General features: G+C 47.7%; 1 long non-coding RNA gene across 2 annotated transcripts in view; it reads right to left on the bottom strand.

The window, feature by feature from the left end:
- Positions 1 to 395: 395 nt before the first annotated feature.
- Positions 396 to 22,126, bottom strand: part of LOC136991976 (uncharacterized) — a 212,653-nt gene continuing 190,922 nt past the window's right edge. For both annotated transcript variants that reach the window (XR_010884001.1, XR_010884000.1), the window contains exon 3: positions 396 to 718. This is a non-coding gene — a long non-coding RNA (uncharacterized lncRNA). The remainder of the gene's footprint in view (positions 719 to 22,126) is intronic.

The following is a 22,126-nucleotide window of genomic DNA, read 5'->3' as shown; positions in this document are numbered from 1 at the left end:
CTGTAGCAATACACCTAGCATGGAAAATGGTCTCTTTCATTTCTTCCCCCTGTAATTCTCAGGGTGGCTTGGCACCATCAGGGACAGGTGCTTAAGAAATGCTGATATATGGCAATTTCGTGTTATTGCATGATGGTGAAACTTATTCACATACTAATATAACAGAGGAATACTACGTGCTTCAGCTAAATCTTAGATTTATTAGCATCGCGCAAGCTGGAAATGTGAATGGCTGGCAAACCTGCACACTCGAGCATCTGTATAAAGACATTATGAATTTAAAAACTCTTGCTCCATTAAGAAATGATTTCAGAAATCTGGAGTGCAAGTGGAGAACTCTGGTTGGCTCTCAGTGATGTCAGGCGCATGTCAATAATATTACTTAATGGGTTTTCCTTGTCTTTATTCATAAGTTCCATTTCATACAGCTATTGCCCTGCAGGGTAATTATTACACTTTTTGGGTGGTTTTGCTCTTTTGGCCTTTGGCCTCGTCCCTCCGAAAACCACCCAAGGTATCCAATCTCATAGAAATGGTTTGTGGCCAGTTGCGTTTTCTGGAGTAAGTACTTTCTTCGAGCTTAAATAAGCCACATAAATATTTCAAAACATCCTTCATTTCCATCAGTCCGACGACGTCATTGCCCACTCGAATGGACAGCTACACCCCACGTCTCTGGCAGGCTGTGAGAAACAGTGTCGGCAGGATCATCATTTTTCTTGGAGGGAAATAACAAATAGGAGATCATGTTTTATGTGAAAGGACATTTCGGAGAAACTGTTTTACTTAACATTGCATATTTATGCAGTTCTACTGCCTTCAAACATATGATGCAGTTATCATGAGCTTCAGAGTATTATTGCAGCTGATATTTACCCGTTTTAACACCTTTCAGAATATGTTTGTTTTCTTGACATTGAATGAACTCTACATGTGCAATTTAAGTTTCCTTCAAATTTGAAGTTGATTTTTATACCATATTATAACCATATTTATTTAGGTTCCCACATTCTGTCAAAGTCTGTTTACACAAAGAACATTTGTTTTCACTACTGCTTGCGAGGAATGAATATAATAAGTGCCAAGGGATTTTAAGAAGTTGAGAGAATTAGTATTTGGAAACAATACATTCAGCAATTTCTTAGGGGAAGATTCATGGAGCACAGACACATTCTCCACTAAATCTATCAGGATGAAGCAGTTCTCATGGAGACAAAGCACAGCCAGTCTCTTCTCAAGTTTCAAACATTTTATAAAATCAAGAGAGTTTCTGGAAAAAACAACAGCTTTTTTTTTTCAGAGCAAATGGATAAAGTAGGTTAAGATCATTTTGGTTGTTGAAATCAAAATCCGAAGTCTGGCACTGAAAAGTAATGCACGCCGTTGAACAGCATCCCTTGCCACTTCCACTGCATTGCCACAACGGGTTCTTAAGAGTTATGGCCAAATTATCTGTCAGAGGTTGTTTGTCGTAGCTTTAATGCGCTACCATAAATTCCAGCACAAACCAGACTAGATAATTTCGGTTTTAAGACTATACACAAAAAAGTATTTTAGTTCACTGAATGCTGCTTGCAGCTCTGAATGCATAGGGACTGGCGTCAACGTTTCCGGGTCTTCGAGGCTGATGATATGAAATGTTGCTGGTAAGGCTGAAGCTTTTGTTGGCAAATAAGGAAAAGTAAAAACACTTGTTGCAGAAGCTACAAGATCAAGTGAGGGTCTATCTATGCCCTGTTTTGTGGCATTATATAGAAAATGAACAGAGCAACTACTTGTAAGGAAATACTTACCTCATTTGCTTTTGAGGTGTAGATTGAGTAACGGCTCCCAAAAATCAGAATTAGCATTTCCAGTTGCAAGTGCTGACAAATTATCAAAATTCATGTCATTTGATTTTAGACATTATCAAAACCTTTCTGTTTTCAAATATTCCTAAGAGATTTTCTTCTTTATCAGAAAATAATGATGTAAAGGATTATTCCCTTCTTGACTGTGCCCTAACAAACTAGAAACATGGTGATACTTCCACAAAGAGCATCAGGAAAAAGGAAGAGCCATGCCCTTTTCACCAAGTCTTCAGTGGTAGATTTATACCGATGTAAATGTGTATTTGAGTTGATGTATTTAAGCTATGAATGAACACTGGGAAACACTCACACATTCTGTGACCCGTACGAATGCCTACTAACATCACAGTATACTACGATACGGTCATACGGCTTCTGTAGCGAACACCTTGGTTAAATTGTTTTCTAAGTCTCTAAGAACCAACCAGACAAAACATGTTTCTAGAAGTCTTTTTGTTAGAAGCTAAGCTGGAATATAGTTACGATCCATTTTATTTCCTTGAGCAACAGCAAACACAGCAGTAATTTTTAGAATGAGGTGCCAAATGGGGCTGCAGAGCAAATGGCCAACAGACCCCAGGTACTGCACCCCATATGAACAGTTCCTAACCTGTGTTTCATTTATAGCTATAGATGGCTATACATTTAGCCATATCTCAAGAGTATAGGGTTAGCATGAGCTCTGGCCCCGGTACTCTGGTCCCCATGACCCAACCTGGTGCCAGGTTTCCTACTGCAGGTGCCTTTAGCTTGAGCTGTGCTGGCTGGACAACGCACGTGAGAGGCTCCAGGAAACAGGAGATGCCTCCAGGTATTTGCAGAAGACTAGATTAATACTCTGCCATTTGCAGAAATCGGTATCCCAGCACTGGGGACACATGGAAAAAAAGCCCACCAACTCCTCCCTTGTTCCTCTGCCTATGAACTCCCAGGAAGGCTCGCGCTCATTTCAAAAACTTGCGGCACATAAGGTCCTCCCGGGACCCTTAAGCTCAGTTAAGAAGAAAGTGTTTTTCTTGGGGAGCAGTGTGCTCCTAGAATACAACAGGCCTTTAATCCACAGCCTCTCTCTCCTCTCTGGGTTTGAGGAGCAACGTGACTTGTCCTCTGTGTGTCAGCAAGGAGATCTTTTCCCAGAGCAGCCCCCAAACACCTGTAAGTACCATCACTCGCGTTACCCACAGAAAAACGGAAGTCATCCCAGCTTGGTAGCCTGCGGGAACATAGGAATCGCAAAGGGTCTCCTAAGCATGGTATTCTGGCCTGGTAATAAAGGACTCCAGCGCCCAGGAGCAAGTCGCTGGAGAGAGGGCTAAGTGCAATGTAAGCTGTTCCCATTTGAGGTGTGCAATGATGCTCATCAAATATTGAATCTTTGGGGATCATTTCTATCGCTGCAGCACAGTTTCTCTCCAGACTCAAGCTCAGGACTGTTCCTCCCTGGAAATGAGCATTTCAGGGCCTGTGCAAGCATCTCTGCTGCCCCCCGTATTCTGCTCCGCATGGGCAACGCAACGCCCGCAAGGCACAAAGTCTTCCCAAAGTACACATGCTGCACAGAGAAATAATGTGACTTGTCGAAACTGCCAATTAAATTAAGATTTCCCAAGTCCCAGTCCTTAACGAAAAACGCTCCCTACCATTTGGAAACGAAGCTAAGAGCCTGGCCATTTAAGCCAAGTCACACAGCATATTTTCATCTTATGACTGACGTGAGCCCAATTCTGGCTTGTTTTTCCAGGCCACAAGCTGGTGCAAAGCAACGTTAATTGTTCTGCGAACATTTGCCTGCGTTTGCTTAGGGTTTGTCACTTCCACAGGCCTCTCGCTAACAAATGAGCACGCAGGATATTCACATAACGCTGACAGCCAGAGGGAATTTGCTCAAGATTTGACTAGTCACAGCAAACCATTTTAAGGCTTCGCCCAGGTCAGACGACAAGCTGGCTTGCTCTGCTCCGTGGCTCAGCTTCGCTCCGCCGGTGTGCCAGCTTGCAGCGAGGTTGCTCCGCTCAACGGCATCTTTCCCTTAAAATAAATAATGCCGCTCGGCAACAACAGACTCTGGAATAACAGCGCAGAGGCGCGGGCGCTGCCGGGCTGTCTCGTTCCCCTCGCGCAGGGGGATCGCGCTCGGCACGGTTTTAATAGCCTGCTGGCCGCGTCGCAAGCCGACACACTTGGTGCACGGAGGAGTGAGCCAGCGGCGTTTCCTGCCTGCCGCCGAGACCTTCTGCCTTCTCGCCTTCGGGAAGCCCTTTCCTCCTTGCGCCCGGCTGAAACGGGGCCGCGGCGGAGGCCAGCGGGGTGCTTGCCCGTGCCCGGCGCGCTCGCCCCAGCCCTGCCCGGGCAGCCGGGCCCCCTTCCCGCTGCGGTTTCTTTATCCTACCTATAGAATAAAAGCCAAATGAATAGCCTAGTTCGAGGGAAGTAAAGCATCGAGCTAAAATAAGGAAACGAGCCTAAATGAGAAAGAAAGAGAAGGTAAAGAAGGAGCCGCCGATTGCTAATAATTCTCCGCGTGGCCTAGAATAAGGCAAATGAGGGCCTCGGGGAGGCTCCCGGGAGGGCCGCGCTCCCGCGCGCTCCGGGCATGCAGGCAGGCAGGCAGCAGCCGCAGCAGCCGAGCTTTCACGGCTGGGCGCATCGCCTCGCGCTCGCCCTTCAAGGGCAATACCCGCCGGTGCCCACCGCACCGAAGAGCCGGCCTCCGGGCCTCGAACGACCTGAACGAGGGCAGCCGCCGCGGAGAAACTCCTCTGCCCCGCAGCTCCCCAACACACGCGCGTTTCTACATCCCGGGTGCCCCCATCTATGCATACGTATTACCTTCCGCACTGCAACCCTGCCCCTGCACTCCTTCCTCTGCCAGGTCCCTGGCTTGGATCCCTTCAGCTATTCGGACGGGAATTAGCGAAGGAAAGCAGATGGGCGCTGGGATCAGCCAGAAGGGCGCAGCGGGGCGAGTGAGCCTAGCGCGGGGCCCCGCGGGGCCCCGGTGTTCCTCGAAACTGGAGGCAGCCACACCTCTTCCCGCAAGCACGCCGCCGGACCCGAGGGCAGGGAGAGCAAAGGCTTCCACGGCTTCCTGTTATTAGAAAACCTCAGGATGCTCTTGCAAAAAGCAATCTTATGAGTGAGGTAGTCTGAAAAAAAAAAAAAAAGAGAGAAAGAAAACAGTGAAAAATGCTTTTTTTTTCCCTTGCAGTTTGGCCATTTCGCTGAGAACCAGCGCCTTCTGTGGCCGCTCCAGGCCTGCGGAGGTCCCCGGGGAAGCCCACCTGGCGTCAAGAGGCAAAGCCCACAGCACGGTTAAACCCGCTGTCTCCTACAGCCCGCTCAGTGCAGGTGAGGCACAGCGGGCTGAGACCGCCAAACTTGTTTCACTTGTGGGCTCTCCGGAAAGGGAGAGAAGTGTGTGTGGGGCGGGGACGGGAGGGAGCTGCTGCCCTGCGCCAGAGCCACCGCGACAGAGCGTGGCAACTCTCTCGGTGCGCAAGCCCAACAGAAAAGCACAAGAATAACAGGAAATCCAGCTGCTAATTTTCCAGCTTTCTTTCGGGCAGGCCCACACCCCGTAAAGGCTGCAGCCGGGGAGCCGCGGAGAGGCTCGGCACGGGGTAGGGGGAGAGATAACTTCGTGTTCCTGAGCTGCAAGAGAAGGAGGCAAAAAAAGAAGGGGAAAAAAGCGGCGGCAGGGCTGTTAAACCCCGACGCTTGCTTTTCATCGCCACCGCGAACAATAGCGAGGAGGATCAGCGTCTTCTGGGCTGCGCATGACACGAAGAGCCGGTGGGAAGGGCAGGCGGGTCCGCCGGGCCCTCCCGGGAGGGGGCCGGGGGAGGCCGCAGAGCACCTCTGCTCATCCAGCGCTCGCTGGCAGCGCGATGCTCTGCGCCCGCTTCCCCCCGCGACCACGCATTATCATCATTTATTCATGCCGTGACCTTGAAATCCCTCTCCCTCGCCAGAAAAACAACGCAGCCCCGTCAGAAAAGTGGGCTTTACAAAAGAGAGGGGGGGGAAGAAAAAAAAAAAAACCCATCCAACCTCCCATGTTGCTTGTATTAGGTCAGATGGGAGAACTTATTTAATTAGTGACTTTTATAGGGCTTTATTTTTCGATGCCCAGTGGAGTAGTTAAGATTGGTAATAAGAAAGAAGCCTGGTCCCGAGCCAGCGCTTCTAAGACAATGGTGCAGGGAGGAAAGAACCAAGTAATATATTTGAATGTTTCCAATGCCTTGGCTTTTTCTTTTTTCTTTTTTTCCCTTTATTTTTTAGCGCTGTATTCTAAAGCCATTTGAAGGGTGTAAACGTAGGGGAGGGGAAGGAAATTGTTCAGGGCAGCCCAAGGGGAGGATAACAATGAATAATGGAACGACGCGGTGAACCAGGCAAGAGCCAGCCTCAACGGCACAAGAAATGTCCCCCAACCAGACCTGCTGCAGAGCAGAAATAGTCTTGCCAGGGGACTGGCTGAGCTCTGGATTTTTGGTATAGATCGAGGCAGGTAACTCAGGTGTGTAATTGCAACAGATAACTTGGGGGGGGACAGTAAAAAGGCTGATTCCCACCATAGTCATGCTACCACATTGCCGCCCACGGACTTGCCAACGCCTCCCAGGAACGCCACGTTGCTGGACTGGGCAAAGCTTCCCAGCAGGTTCCCGGAGGGAGGCGCAGGAGCTTTCCGTCACCTCCCCGGTGCCCCCACCACCGCACAGCCTACCTGCTCCCGTGCAGCTCCTGCGCTTGCCAGGAGGCCAAGCAAAGCTAGATGTTTTCCTAGAAGATGCCTAGCAGACATCTAACAGAGCATGACGTTGGGGCCTTGGGAGGGAGGGACACACTGTGCGTCCCAAGGAGCACCATCCGCCCCGCATTGAATGCAATACACATCAAGAATAAGGCAAAACAGATGCTGTATTAGAGACGTGCTAGCAGACTTCTGCTCAAAGGCCCTCCAAGCCAAGCATCTGAAGGACATTCACAGGCCACCATCTAAGACAGTAGCCTCCTAAGTGGCCAAAAACCCCCATGCAGCCTGATTGCTCGGTAGCCAAGCTTTCCTACTTGGGAGGGGAGTCAGTCTGCTTCCTGACAGCAAGAAGAATAATGTAACATAGTCCAATAAATTCCTAGCAAAAGGAGGGGGGGGGGGAAAGGCCCTGTTGAGCTTTGTCCTTTGCAAAATGAAAAATATGGTTGTTTTGCTCCATGGGAGGAACAGCGGAATCAGCTTGAAAACTGACAGTGGACTTGGCCAAATGCCACAGCCCTTTTGGCTTCAGCTTCCTTCCAATAGTTATCTCCCTGCCAGCAGCGGGTGCAAAGGACGCAGCTCCACACCTGACGAGCCGCTGAGTAACGGCCTTGGCTTGGAGCTATCTGGTCCATGCAGAAGGGAAGCGGGAGCGAGTCCATTCATCAAAGGCATACACCCGAGCGGTCACGGCCGCCACACAGCAACGACTGCCCGGGACCAGGGGGCTGGTGCTCTATCATGCGTGAAGGGACATAACTCCCAGTGGCCTTGTGGACACGCACAGCTTCATGGAGGTGGCATGCATCAGAGCCACTCTTGACACCCCTTGTGCTGCTGCTGGGGCATGGAGGCTTGCAAATCACCTTGATCGCCCTACCAGCATCTCGCTACTTCAAAGGAAAGTAAAACAAACATCCTTGCATTGAAAAGTTACGGGAATTCATATGGGAAGCTCATGCCCTGCAGGCCACCTCACCTCTTCCCTACCCTTAATATCATTTTCCAGTCCATGGGGCAAGGATTTGCTTCGGAGAGACATGAGAAAGCCGAGAGTGATACACTGCTCCAGCAGCTGAGAGGCCAGAAAGGCTCTTGTGTAACCAGAGAAACTGTAGGAGCATGTTCTGGTATCTATATGGTTATTTGTATCAGCACGCTGACAAGAAGGAGCTTTCAGCACCGCAACTTGGGTGACAATATTTCTGCGCTTGCTGTTCCTGATCTGACATCAGCAAGAGAATCAGATCTCAGCAAAGGCATCAGCAGGGGGATAAAGCTCTTGGAGATATAAATACACCTCTCCCAGCACAGATGGGCCAAACCTCTCCCACAGTTCTGGTCCCCTGAAGTGGGAAGAGGCTTTCCTCATGCAGAAGAACTTGAGTAAGAAGTCTACTGTGTTATAAACCTGGGCGTCCCCAGCAATATGTGCAACAGTGTGAACGTGGCCAGAACGTTTCTGCCTGTCGACTCCACATCTTTGTCCCGGCCATGAAAATTGTCAGGAGAGCAGGACTCCCCATGCCGGCTCTCACGTCCTGCATGGGGCAGTGCACTTGAGCAAAACCCAAACCCATTTCTCTACCCACGGGGAATTTTGAGTTGGTATAAAGTCATACACTCTGCTGTAAACCCCATGGCAGAGGACCTTCTCCCTCCATCAGCATCTTACCACCAGGCTCACCTCCCGTGGTGCCACTGCTGCAAGCACATGTGCAACGACCGTGCTGCCTCTTGTGGGGCAGGTAGCTCTTCTCTGAGTGCTCGAGCGCCCCCGGCCCGTTCCTCTGTCACTGCTGCAGCGTCTGGGAGCTGCAGGGAGCTCGCAGTGGGGATGAACACTTCCTGTTTGGGCTTTTCGGATTCGAGAGCTCTGCAAAGTTCAGCTCAGACAGTCCTACCCAGATTGCAGGGACTGTTTGTTCCCAGTTTTGGCAGGATTGTGAATGATGCATGAGTAACAGCATCCCTTAATTAGTGTAATATGCTGTACCAGGTTAGAAAGCACTCTCTGGTTTTGTTTTCCCTTGGTGTGTGTGTGTATATTTTTCTTTAAAGAAAAAGGAATGAACAGAAAACACCGCCGTTGTGTTTATGTTGGTTGGGGCACTGATAAACCCCGCTCCGACTGGGCGGGTTGTGAATCACTGGAGAGCCATATCCACACTAAATAATGTTGCAGCCAACCTGATGTCTGCTTGGCAGTCGTACTGAGCAAAAGCTCCTTAATTTTTGTTTTTGCTGCCTGAATTGTAGTGGAATAATGAGAGAAAAAAAAAAGAAAACCCTTTGTTTCCTTGGAATTTATGAGATCGGGTGTGTAGCTGTACATATATATAAATGTGTGTGTGAATGCACACCTGCACGCGCACACATGCACCACTTGCTTTGACTTGTGGGACAGAGAAGAAGGTTTCATCTCCAAATTTATTTTTGTCTACCTGACTCCCTTCCCTTTCCCTGGCTGGGCTGTTTTCCTTTTGGGGCGCTTGTAGCATGCCTGTTGCGTCTAGGCCATCGGGAATTATGTTTTCAATACTGTGAGCACAACGGCCGTTCGCTGCCCTCCCACCCTTGTTCCTGCAGCTGCTCCTCCCCGAGGGCTGGCTTTCAGCGTTGTCCTGCTGGCGTGGTGTCTCCAGGAGCAATGCTCCCGTGCCAGTCCTCTGCCACCGTTGCCGTGAGGGCTCGCGTTAAACCACGGATCTTGCGGGCTAAGGATGGGGAGCCCGGTCTGGGAGGCACCATTCCCCTCCCACGGGCTTCGGCTGCGGCACCAGGAGTTGGTCACCCTTGAACTGGAGTTTTCTCGCCGGTTCCTGGCTGGCAGCCGGTCCGCAGATCGCCCCACGCGGCGCTCGCTCCCGCGCACCCATGCCGCCCGTCGCCAGCCGAGACCCCGCTCCTTCGACTCATGCTTTTTCCGGCGAAAGGCTGCCTCCAAGCTCCCTTTTCCTCGACGGCTCCATCCAGCCCCCACGGCAGCCAGCGGCAGGTCCTCGCGGACGTCACGGGGCCGCGAGCGGAGCGCCGGTCGCGCAGTGCCGCCACGGCAGGTCCCTCCGAGCCCGTCGCACAGGAGGCGCCGACCTTGCCCCGGGCTCCCCCGGCCGGCGGGGGAAAGCTGCGCCTCTGCAGCGAGGCGCTCCGGTGCGGAGGGACACCGGGGTATCAGGCCAGTGTGGAAAGAGAAAGCTCTCTCCCACTGGGTAACCCGGCAGCAACTGCTATTTCAGTAAACATATCGTTTTGTGCTCAGTAAACACACATTCCAGAGGAATGCTCTCATTGTTTTTTCGCTCTGTAATGCATTAATGAAGAAATAAAGTTTAGGTTGTGTAATGGTGACAGCTTGAAGTCATTTTGCCTAGTGTTATTTCTCAGCGAAGGCTCAGCTCTCCTTGGAACCGGGGGGAAAGAAAAGAAGACCAGATTTTGCTTCAAACTTACCAACATGTGCAAAAAAAATCAAAACACAACAGCAATTAACTTCTCTCCACATGCCCCAATAAAACTACCTCTCCCGCTCGCGCTGAGCTTTGTCACGTATGGGGCTGTTTATGGAGGAGACAATACAAAGTGGGTTTATACAAGGCTCTTGTTTTAATTTTTGTTTTATATCCACTGGAACCCTCAAGTAGTGAATTCATTTCCTGATATAGTAAACATTTCTGATGGCCAGGATTCTTTCTCTTTTCCCAAATGAACACAAACCCCTGGTCTAACTCACCAGCAGTGCAGTCTATACAAACAGACGTATCAGCTACATTTTCAAAGAATGCATCTTAAGCACGCAGCTACGAAAATAAACAAACAGCAACGCTTGCATGAGATCATTTCAAACCCTGCCGCAAGTAGGAAGCGAGGGCACTTTTGTCCCTGAAATTTTGCTCGAGTCTTCCACTACACGTGGAGAAAATACCAGATTTTTACCAGACTGCAGGAAACGCTTTTTTCTTACGGTGACACACCAATCACTGCCTGCTCACTACTAAATAATCTACACATTCCCTCTGATTTGTGACCCTATTTGCACTATGCAAATGTCTTCTGACAGCTCTCTTTTCCTGTCATTAAAACAAACAATGGCCCCTGTAACCAAAAAGGAAATCAGTAACAGGCGAAAGCTGTTCTCTCTTTTTCTTCCTTTCTTTCTTTCTTTTTTTTTTTCTGGTTCTAGGACTAACTGTTAGCAATTACTCTGAAATATTCACAAACTTTTTCTTCTCCCAAACTGTTTCACTCATCCTAGCAGCCAACCCAACGTCTCTAATACAACTGCTCTTCTAAAAAGGCTAAAAATGAAAAAAAAAAAAAATTGCTCAGCCAGGTAAAATCACCTTCTGTCTTTTCTTTTATACACATCTCTCTCTCTCTGTATATATATGCATACACACAAAAAAGATTTACCTGGACTGCTTTTAGGTGCTTCTAAAACAGGAATATTGTTAATATTGTTAAATATTGTTCTAAGAATAGGGAAACATTAAGTAATTAGATAAATAAGAAACTAATAGTGGCCTGGAAATAGTGTGCGGCGGCAGACACATCTTTCTCCCTAGTCATCTATCCATTTCCCAAAGTGCTCATCCCATTATAAACTACTTATCCAGCTGAATGGCCACATTGCTGGTGGCCGTCCCTTCCCAGTGACAGTTAATGGATACCTGATTCTAGCCCATCACAGTACACAGAAGCTCTGCCTTTGATTTCAGTGGGAAAAGGACTGGATTCAGAGACTTCGGGGTACTTAAACACTCCTGGGATTAGGTTCTTTGTCTTTTAAATAATACGATATACATAATCATAAACCGGGCCAGTTTTCCACCCCATCACACAAGTTTTGTGCCTGCAGGGCTCAGCTCAAGTCAATGGCGTTAGTGTTGACATAAGACCATGGTGACCAAGTGGGAAACTAGTCCCGTAACACTTGATTGTCTTTTGCAAAAAGTTTTTAAATAGTCTTAATGGTTTTGTTTGTGGTACGTGTTCCTCACTCCTGATTGTACTTCTGCCAAGTGGTATTTTTAACTGTAAACACTGGCCTTTCAGAAAATTTGAAATAAAGCAAAACAGAAAAGATGTTCAAAATAATGTTACAACCTAATTTAATTTATCCCTTGGTAATTGCATTTGTAGGAAATGAACAAGGCAAACAAAACAGAACCCAGCTCTTTCCAGCCATGGCAATTGCTTTCACATGCTGATGCATTGATTACAGCCAGCAGACAGTTAAGTCTCCAACTGTGTCAGGAAAAGTGCGACCGGGCATTTTCAGATAGGACCAAACACCCCTCCACGTAGGCATGCACCTCTCGGGTCCCTGCCTTAGGTCCCTGCTCATAGGTGCCACCTATTGAGAGCGAGCCAGCATGGATACCCCTACGGATACGCGTTCAAATAGCTATTCAATTTGCTAACCCGTCCAGCTCCCCGATTGCTGTTCCTCTTCACACAATACTGATCCTTAATTCTTTCAGTACAAGTCAATCTGCTTCATGCTTTAATCCCTGAGGAAATATAGCTGGACAACTACTCACAAAACTCAATTAAGCAGGCAACTGCAGTCCCCTCTCCTGGCCTCGTTTCAGGGAGATATTTACACACTTGCCTAATTCTGATCATATGAATTGCTCCAAGTAAATTGTGTTGAACTTGGGCCTCTATTTGCAAATGCTGCAGGAGCTTTGCAAATGTGTTTGACATTCAGTTATTACATGAATGGTTTCTGTGGCCGTTCTGCAGTCTTTGGGTTGCTTGTAAGCTACGCGGCCTGACTGCCGTTCCAAGTATTTGTTATTTGCCCTTTTTTTTTCGTTTGTGCTCTCTTTGCAAGCTCGTGTGTGTGCCACTGTTTACCTCCGACACGTGGCCGAGTTTCTCTGCTTTGATTCAAGGAGTCCCAAACCCACAACCAGCCTTCAAAAGTTATGCAAACCCCTCTCCGCACAAACACTCTCACAAATACAGTTTTGCACAAGCACTTGTCAGTCAGCTCATATTTACACACGTATCTGCAACGTGTCCCTGTCCCATGAATATTTCAGCAAATATTGTTGTACCTGCCTAATCATTTGCCAGAAGCAATCATTAGGAGGATGAGTGCTGCTGCCAAAGCAAACTCACGGTTTTTATTTGAGAGAGTACTTGTAAATACTATTTCTCTGGTGTTCGCCCTGTTCTAAGTGGACCTCCGCGTGTGAGGAAGGCTGTTTACAGTGCAGCTCCAGTTGTTGTGAAACAGGAAAAAACAGGCAGGTTCCTTCGCTTCCTTGCTGCATGCCAACGCCGGGTAAAACGGTGCCTCCACTTCTGCCATCACGTCTCTGCAGAAAGGGGATGCCCCATCTCCTGCTCCACCTCACACTACAAACCCCCACGGATGCATGGGATTTGGATGCTCTCAGAGAGGTAAATTGTAAGAAGGATGGATGGGGGCAGCCCTAAACCACGTGGAGGGGTCCTGACATTTTCCCGACGAGCTTCCCCACGGCATCCTTGCTTGAAGAGCCATTAACAGAGGGCCGTGATACGGAGAGCGTAATGAGCGCATGGGTGAGTAAACTCAAATGCAGGGAAAGCTCATACCCTAAACAGGGGACATGCAGGTAGCAGCTGAATTTCTGAAAAGCAGCTCTTTCTGGGCCAGCATAAAGCTGCAGGGATAGCAGGGACTTGGGAGCAGGGCAGCTCCAGCTGGTCCTCAGTGAAGTGAAGAAGCATCTGGATGCCACGGGCAGCTCCAGGATGGCTCATGAAGCTCAAGGATGGCTTATAAAGGAAAGCCAGCTCCATCTGGGCCAACGCTGTCAGAAAGCCTGAGCGACTCCGACCATGAGAATGGCCTCACTCCAGATTTCTGAGACCAGAACCAGCCTTTGCTATAGTTTTGCTCCTGTATTTGACCCAGCCCCAGGGCGGACTGCTTCCCCCACACTGAGACATATAACACCGACAGCTTAACCAGGAGCTTGGCATTGCAAGCTCCTACTGCTCCAAGGAGTCTCCAGGCTGAAAAGTAGTTGCTGGCTTTGTAAGCACTTTAACCCTCTTTTTCCATTTGAGGCATGTCCTCTCTCCACCCTCACTGTTTTTGATTTCTGTATTAAAAGCTGATTATTTTGCCTGCTACATTAACCACTCACCTGTTCCCGAGACTGAGGAATGGCTTAAACACTCTTTTGACACAGCCCCTTGAAAATGGATTGCTTTACTGCAGTCAATGAACATAGTGTGGGAAAAACGCATTAATACTTTCACCGGTAACACTGAGGATGGTTATAAATAAACCCTCCCTTACAGTATTTATATATTATTACATCATATAGTCATTTAAAACATAAAGCAATTGGAAGTGCTGAATAATGTAAGAATAATCGCCTCTGCATTAGTTCCACTGTCATTGGCATTATGTATTGCTTGGTGATATTGCCATACTTGTTACTTCACCCAGTGTTGCGTGACATTGGTGGTGACGCTAGAATATCAACGGGCCTTCTGCAAATGAAATGCAGTACTTCACACGGTGCATGTAGCTCAGCATTATATAATAAGGATGCTTCACTGGAGAATTTAGTCAGCGTATGCTTTTTTCTGTCTGTTTTATTTAGGCGAGGTTTCCATTTACCGGGGGAGGTTTGCTTGATTTCATGAGCAGCGTTAAAGTGGCCATCTAAACCTCCTCATCGAGCCAGGCTCTGACACCCTCAGGCACGGAGGCGGGAGTCTGGCACTGTGGTGGCTGATGGTGCATCCCACAGGAGCGCTGACAGGCTCCCACTAAATCACGACACGTTGCGCTGATGAGGTGCATACGGTCCGAGATGACTCCTGCCCGCTCCAATGATTTCCCGATGAGGAGACCAGGCTGAGAGAGGCAGCGAGGGAGGGAAATAAAGATGCTCAGGGCTCAGCAGCAAATCGTCTGAGCAGTGGGATTCAAACCCACATCGCCTGAATTTGGTTCTGGGGCTTTAACCCTTCAGCACGTTCAAGGCTTCTTGCTGAAACAAATCAGGTTACTTAAAAATGCTACTAAGTGATAAGAAAGCATCATAATTTCTTCATTCTCTTGGTTGTTGCTCTTCTTCCTTTTTTCAGGGGTAAGCAGAAGAAGAGGGGAGTGGGTGGATACATGCTTGGTGTGACCGCGCTTAGACCATGGCTCCATAGCTTTCTTGCTGACTATGGATTTTAATTTCCTCAGTTTTGTTGAGCTTCCCCTTAAAGAAACCCAGCAAAACAAACCCCCTTTCTCTACACTTGAATGTCTCACTGCTTGTTTTCATGGCCGGGATGCCCATCTTAATTATTTTGTGGTCAACAGCGTTCAGTGCCGCACTGATCATCCCTTGTCAAAGAAGCTCCTATGTGGTACTGAGGACCGAGTCTGGAGGAGGATCTCCACCACAGGGTTTGGAAGGAGCTGTTCCAAAAAGCAGTCGTTTCAGATGTTGAGAAATCACTTCTCTGAACCTTGTCCTGACATGACATATGACCAATTTCTGCACAAAGATCTGCAGTCAACTTTTATTACTGCTCAGATTTAGCTGCTTCTTTGATTTATCACAAAAATGCACACTCAATATCTTTCTTCTGATCTGCAGGCCAGAAATATAACTCTACTCATATGTTTGTATTCTTAGGACTTGGGATTTCACAGATTCAGAAACTCATTCATAGACTCACAGGGTTTAAGGCCAGAAGAAACCATGAGAACATGTGGTATGACTTCTTATATTCCAAAGCCATTCAATTGCAGCCAATTAGCCCAGTACTGAGCCCAGTAGCTTTGCTCAGTCTTCCAGAAAAACATCCAGCTCTGGTCATATCAAAATATGGGATGGGAACTTATCAAAAGTTAGAGACTCCATCACTTTACTTGATTTGAAACTCACATTAATAAAAATTGTGCTTTTCTTCGGCTTCACATCCAGCAATCGATTCTGTACCGTTCTTCACTCTATTAAGGAGCAGCATGGCCTGGCAAACAAAAATTCTTCAAACTTTGGATTTTTTTCTGCCCATCATCTGGACAAAAGGCTGAAGTATCAAAGCATTTGTGAGTCAACTATCTACAGAAAAAGAAAATGGGAGACATGGCTCATGCCACTGGATACTTTACTGCAGTTTGGGCCATCTAAAAACTTATTGCAAAGTTACTTGCATTATTATTTGTACTTAAATAATACAGAGAACATTCCTCCAAATAAGGGAACAGGAATCTGATTTTCAGAAAACATTGGTGTGAGAACTTGGGATATTTTAAAAAACATTTTTCAAAACACTTTCATTTAGAAAAATTAATAGAAATTGAATTTGCTGATGAAAAGCACAAACTGACATTTCTCACTGAAACAAGGGCTCCGGCAAGCCTTGGCAAAGAGCTGCTGCACAGGTGCACTGTACATTACCATCTCCCCATCCCCTTCCGGACGTGGAGATAGAGCTGTGTCTCGCACCATTAAGTCATACTTGCCAGCTTTGAAATTAGTTGTGCAATCTTACTCGGCATCCTTTCCACATGACTTTAAAGAATTAGAGCTAAGGAATGTGGCTGTATTTCATACTGTGATCTGTAACAGCATCCGAGCTGGGGTAGATGGGACTGCTGGGTTCCCGGGAATTACAGAATGAGGCTTGAGGAAGAATATCATTTATTATTAACAGCACTGGCCTTGTAAGAGCACTTCAACAACCCCAGCACGTGGGATGCAGAGCAAAACAAATTGGCTGTCCCTTAGCTCAAACAGAATTGCAAGATGAACGCACTTGACCACTGCAGACAAGGCCAGTTAACTCTATGTTCATGAGCTTCTTAAAATTAATTATCACTGGGCGCTTTTTCTGGTTTGTTTCATGAACTGAAGGTATCAAAATACAAGGCTTGGAAAAACAAGTTTCTCTTGCTGGTGTGAGGAGAGCATTTGGACAGCAATGGCTTGTCTGCTTGTAAAACAATATTGGACTTCAAGTTCATGGCAAAGCCTGTCATTTCTGGAAAATTCTGACTTCCTTCTTTCTGGGTATTTCTACAGATCCATCATATATGAAATAGTTGCACATCTCATGTCACTAATATATGAGCCCCACATGGTTCCTGCTGCTTTTACAGGCAGGGAATGGAAGTACAAAAGAGAAAGAGAAGCTGAATGACTTCGCCACATGAGAAGCGTCTGGTGAAGGAAGGAATTAGTCTCTGCTTTCTACGGGTCATACTTTCTCTCTCTTCCAGTCTTGCAAGTCATGACGGAGAAGCAGGAGGGCTGCGTAGACCTGTGACCTGTCACTGTGGATCTAGGCTCAAAGGTCTCCAAATGTCAAAGGTACTTTGGGGAGGGTGTTCAGGCCCAACCTCCTCTTCAGAAAAAACAAACAAAAAAAGAGTATAAAGCTGCTGTGAGGGAGCCAAAAGGGATTTTTCTTTTGCCCTCTTGCTACTTCTGTGGGAATCCAGCAGTATTGTTTCCAGAAGGCTCGGCCTCGGTCACCCAAGTCTTTGGTGTGTTTGGGGACACCCTTACTACTTCCCTTTCCTCTCCTGCAGAAGAGTCCAACGCAGCTTTGACCACAAAGCCCAGGAGGCCTTGGAGTTTGTCTGAAACAAAAGAAAAAGATTGCGAAAGGCAGTGGTGTCAAATAATGCTTCCATTTAGTAGGAATTTTGCTCCCCTTGCATTCCCAGGCAGCACCTGCTGTGTGAGGCTGTTGGCCAGCTCCTCTGAGCCTCTGTGGTAAAACAAACAAAAACAGCAGGGAAAAAAATTCCTCTTTATAACGCCTGTTATCCTCAGGCTACCTTCCAACACTCCCTCGCCTCCCCATGTTGATGGTACTCTCCAGGGAAACAGGATACTACGAGGCCAGAAAGCCTTGTGCAAATGGACAATTGAGCAACGTAGAAAGAGACCCTGTCTTACTGAAAACAAGACTGTTTTCTTTCTCATCCTTCATGTCTAAATCAAGAAAGGTTCTTATTGATGTCCCAGCCAAAAAAAGGAGAAGTAACATGTTATTACTTCCATGGCAAAAGCAGATTAGGAATTATCCTGCAATAGGGAGAAAAGCATTGGAAAGGATAGGGATGGGCAGTCTGTCCTGTGGAGCAGGAGGACGTCATCTTTGGAGATGTTTATATCCCTATGCTCAGCCCTTGTAGCATAAGTAGTTATACACTGCTCCTTCCCACACATCTTACTATGAAGTTATTTTGTGTTTTGGAGCACTGTGGAACGGGCTGTGCTAGGAGTTGTTCGTATTTCTGTAGCATCTGATGAGGACTTTTGTGGCCTTCAGGGGATGGGCTAACCTCTCATGGGGGAATAACGACATCTCTCTCACCTCACCCTCCCTCTGTGAACTCTGCCTTCTCTGCACAAGCTCGATCGAGGAAGAAAAAGCCTTTCAGGATTTTTTCAGGTAGGTTTTTGAGCCTGCCTTTAGGCACCACCTTCCATATAGCTCTCCTGAAGCCAAATAGCCCCACATCTGGCACAGACACAGATCCACAGGCCAGGTGGGGATGTTATGATCACCTGCCTGACCTTCCTAGAATAGGCTATTGAATAACTGCTGGCATCCTAAAGCAGATACAAGGAGTCTTTGCAAAGGGATGTGGGGAGAATGCACACAGCATTCAAAGCATTGCTTGCTTTAGCAGGCTTGGTGATGCATGTGGGGAGGCATAGAGGAGAGGCCCCCTTTCGCTACAGCAAGTCGATACTTCCTCACTGATCACGATTTTTCTTTTGAGGTGCACTGACACTAACTGAGCCCCTTTCCTTGTCTCTTCCTTCCTCTGCTTGTTACAAAGCCCCTGTTGGTCCAGGGGACAGATCGGTCAAAATAGTTTGGGTACTCACGGCATTCACTTTCTCCCTTCTTCAGCTCCTGCTGCTGGTCAGCCTATCCCCCTGTAACCCCTGCTCTGTTCACCCACGTCTCCTCGATCTTACCCCAGGTAGAGCACTAAGTCAAATGTTCTCAGCATGCTTTCAGGTCTATGCTTAGACTGTATCTCCCTACCTTCCCTCCCTCTCATATTGCATACCCGATCGAGGGTAAAGAGAAGAGCAAGGATGCAGGCAGATGGAGGCATGCGCGGGGAAAATTTGGGGTTTGTGAAAGTGAAATGGGAGAAGTGTAAGCAACCTTCCACTTTTTTCCTCATCAGAGCTTTCCCAAGCTGTTGGCCAGCACCTGTGTATAACCCACCAGGGAGCATGTTCTCAACCCTTTTAGTACTCAGCCTCCAGAGGTGGCCTGTCAGAGTGCCCAGGAAAGACAGCTCAGTCCCTCATTTTGTCAGAATTTACAGTTTTAGCTCTGTAGGCTGCCAGTGTGTCTGCCAGGATGTCTCCCCACACTTCAACTGAATGATGCTCTAAAAAGTGCTCTGGCTCCTTCTGTAGATTCCTGTTCTGAACCGCTGTGCTTGGTGTCCAATGTGCATGTCCTTCTTTCCACATGTGCTACTAAAAACATCCCAGAAGAAATTCAGATCTCACCCTGACACTCTCCATGGTCTGAGAGTGAGGTCTTGCCTCATTGACACAGTCTGCCTTGGGAGAGATCTTCCATTTCTGAACATAGTCCCTGTACTTACGACGTGGGATATCACTCCTGTATTGGCCAAACCCAGCAGTGGTGATGACAGAGCAGCGGTCTCTCAGACACAGCAATTCTCCACATGGAGGAGGACAAATATCTTACATTACTGTCATGACTGGGGTGCAGCTTATCTCACCTGATGAGCTCACCTCACTTTATATGTCTACAGTACAGGTGCCTACATGTGAGCCAGATGTCCAGGTCCCACTGTAGCCAGGGAGTTATGGGACAATTCATCTGACCAGAGAAAGGCTTCTGCTTTAGGATGACATGAATCACTCTGCAAACTCCTTTGTGTTGACTAGATCACCTGTGATTATAATGGAATTTTAGATGCCTAGCTCATTTGTGAAGACCTACACTGGAGACACCTGAAGTTAGATGAGACAAGTAGAGGATGCCTGAGGTCAAGTTTCCTACTTCTGGATTGAAATTAAAGCAGAAACGACTTTTCAAAACTAGCACTGAATTGCAATCAGAAGTTTTAGACTGGGTAAGGACATCACAAAGTGATGGTGAACTGCCTGTGTAAACCAAGCATCAAATAGGCCTGTCTGCCTGTAGAAATCTGGAGGCTATTCCTGTGATATTTTGCTAGCACTATTAGCTCATACCCTCTTGAAACTCTCCTGCCTTGTTAACACAGTCCTAGTGATTTTGGTGCACATTGCATTATTGACCCAGGAGTTTTATCTATCATTTCATTTTCTTTAGCAGAAAGCTTAACACTAGTATCAGCACTGGAATTGCTGTGAGTGCCATTGCTGAAGAACTTCCCAAGCCACCTGCCATACTCCATTGCTTCTGTTTGCAGAAGTAAATGCCATAATGCCTGTGGTTCCTCCAGTGTATCTCCTACAGATGAGAGATCCTACATAAACAAAGAGTATCCGGTTGTGATCCTTTTTCCTGACCCCATTCCTCCCTCTACATCCCTAAAATCAGACACAGCACATTTGCTTTGCTCTGAACCTCTGTAATTTCAGGCCAGAGTTAGCATTTAACTAGTCCGAATGGTGCAAGCCCGCATACTTACTGCTGGGATTGTGCTGTGTAGGCCTCGTGTAAAGAGCTCTCCTCAAATAACCCAGCTTGAATGTCAGAGCCCGTGCTGTATTGTATTTCACATTCTGGCTGTGGGAGCGTTTCCCCAGCAGGAGTCAGGGCAACAAATCCCTTACTCTCACAGGAGGGCCCCATAAAATGAATGATTCTGGATCTCACGCTTCTGAGGAGGTCTCGGTTACTTCAGCAGTCGCCTCTTGTACCAGAAACGATCATAGGGGATAGAGGGAGGGAAGGCTTGTTTTGCAAACTTTTCCATATCATATCCCCTGGGTTAGAGCAGGAAGATGTATCACGGCTGTGCTCTCACCTCAAGTCTATACCTTCATATAGATGTTAAAAAAAAAAAGAGAGAGGGCAGATAAACCCTGAGGCTGAAATTGAATCAAATGCCTCCACTGGAAATGCTGCTCGACTGCTGGCTATGGGCGGTTCACAGTTACTCCCCACTCAGATTTCCCCGCAAGAAGCACTAATGGGAGTATGTTTACAGGGTGGTAACAAATGAGACGGTTCCCCTGTGATCCATATGTGCCATGTCCAAAATGCTCCACTCCCTTGTGGAATAGCTAGCAGGATCCCTTTTGCCAAATCCTGGGGCTCAGCAGCCAGCACGGCTGCCTCGCCATCCGTGTCGGAAACCTGAACTCCCCCACTTCTCCTCGGGAGTGGGCGGTTGTTCCCTGAACTATCTTCCGTCCCTTGTTATCTTGCTTTCCTTGTCAGCCAGTGAACTGTGAAGCAGCAGCGGAGAGAAAAATGAACTCTGACCTGATTTTTTTCCCTACAATTAGCCAGAACTGTGCTTTTTATTTTTATTTTTTCCTCCCCACTTTTTAAATGATTAATAAGACAATCTGGTCCTCAGCTTCTGCAGTGAGGCGAGTGTGCTGACAAAGCACTACGATGCCTCTTCCAGGTCACCCGGCAGCAGGCCATGTCTTTATGAAAACATAAGAATTGGAGGGACTTATTTGAGGAATTTGGAGACTGAGACGCAGGAATTTCGCCCTTCAGACCCTGGCAACTGCGTGTCTGCAGTGGTCTCCGAGCACCAGCGACTGCCACGGAAAGGAGCAGCTGCTTAACAGCAACCTGCAAGCTTTAAAAAACAGACTTTTCTCTTCTTTTGGTATATTTAAGTATGCAGCCACTTCCCTTAACCTGTTTTATGTGGTCACAGCCTCCGGGTGTGCATCAAACTGGGTAAGATGGCGAAACGCAGGCCTGTAAAGTGCCTTGACTGCCCTGCACAAAGGGACCCATGCTCCAGCCCACCCTGCACCTGAACACCGCTCGTCCATGTGGGCTCTTCCCGCTCCTGAATTCCTTGAGCTCCTGCTGAAGTGTGATCCCAGAGTGGGGAGAAGGGAATTAAGGACAGGTGGACTCTATTCTCTTAGATAGTCCTGCCTATGCCTGTGCTTGCCTCATGCTACTTGATGCATTTGGAGATAGAAAGGAGCCTCTCCCCACTCTTAGGTTTTGCCGGGGTGGGAAAGACTACACCAAGTGCTCACATCGCAGGGACATTCACACCGCTTGGCACAACCAAGTCACCCCTAGGGCTGCTCTCACTTTTACATGACAGAGAACAACCTAAGTGGCCTCAGTGCATCTCTCCAAGTCCCTTGAAAGGATGCCTCTAAGTCACCTCTGCAAGCATTTTCTCAGCTGTAGAGAGGAAAAGCACCTCAGCCCCCAGAAGGACCTGAGTAGATAGGCCAGCCTCCTCCCACACTGGCCAGCCAGCCTGGCACATGCGGGAAAGGGCCTTTTGCAAGTGGAGACGTGGAAAGCCAGCGTGTTCAAGATGGAAGAGGGCAAAGCACCG

The sequence above is a fragment of the Apteryx mantelli genome, chromosome 4 (assembly GCF_036417845.1).
Source record: "Apteryx mantelli isolate bAptMan1 chromosome 4, bAptMan1.hap1, whole genome shotgun sequence".
NCBI lineage: Eukaryota > Metazoa > Chordata > Aves > Apterygiformes > Apterygidae > Apteryx > Apteryx mantelli.
The sequence above is the reverse complement of the archived record's forward strand: the minus strand, read 5'-3'. Positions and strand labels throughout refer to the sequence as shown.